This window comes from Vombatus ursinus, unplaced genomic scaffold (genome assembly GCF_900497805.2).
Source record: "Vombatus ursinus unplaced genomic scaffold, bare-nosed wombat genome assembly UNPS02001287.1, whole genome shotgun sequence".
NCBI lineage: Eukaryota > Metazoa > Chordata > Mammalia > Diprotodontia > Vombatidae > Vombatus > Vombatus ursinus.
In genome coordinates this window covers 18,800,315-18,801,211 of record NW_020941065.1, presented here as the reverse complement: position 1 = coordinate 18,801,211, position 897 = coordinate 18,800,315, and positions in this window count along the sequence as shown.

Here is an 897-nt window from a genome sequence, read left to right as displayed (position 1 = left end):
GGAAGGAAGGAAGGAAGGAAGGAAGGAAGGAAGGAAGGAAGGAAGGAAGGAAGGAAGGAAGGAAGGAAAGAAAGAAAAAAGGAAGGAAGGAAGAAAAGATGAGGAATAGCTGAACAAGTTGTGGGATATGATTTTGATAGAATACTATTGTTCTATAAGAAATGACAAGTAGGATGGTTTCAGAAAAACCTGGGAAGACTTGTATGAACTGAGCAGAACCAAGAAAACACACAGTAACAGCAATATTGTATGCTGATAAACTGTGAAAGACTTAGGTACTCTCATCAATAGAATGATCCAAAACAATTCTAAAGGATATATAATGAAAAATACTATTCACTTTCAGTGAGAAAAGCATTTTTAAAATTTTCTTCATGTTTTTTGGGGTTTTTTTTGTCTGTTTTCTTTTTCAACACGGCTAATATGGAAATGTTTTGCATGATATCACATGTATAATCGATATCAAAATGCTTGCCTTCTCAAGGAGAGGGATAGGGAGGGAGGAAGAGAATCTGGAACTCAAAATTTTTAAACATGAATATTAAAATTTTTTTTACATGTAATTGGGAAATATTTAATGAAATAAATAGAGTAGATAGTTTTTTTTTAAGACTTTACAATTTGGTAGGATCTGGAAGAAGCTGAGTTTTATCATTACAGTCGGGGTGGGGCATGAAAGTCAGACTTCAGGGGATGGAGTCACAAATCAGCATAAGACAAATCCACCCAGGCATGGTTAAGTGAGACCTAAGTTTTCTTCCCAAATTCTTTACTAAACTTTTCCAAGTCTGGCTTGACCCATCGCTATTTCATCTGGTCAAAAATGACCTAAATGGTGACCTCTGATTTACAATCTTCATTCACTCAATAACACTCCCTTGAAGAGAAGCTAGGAGG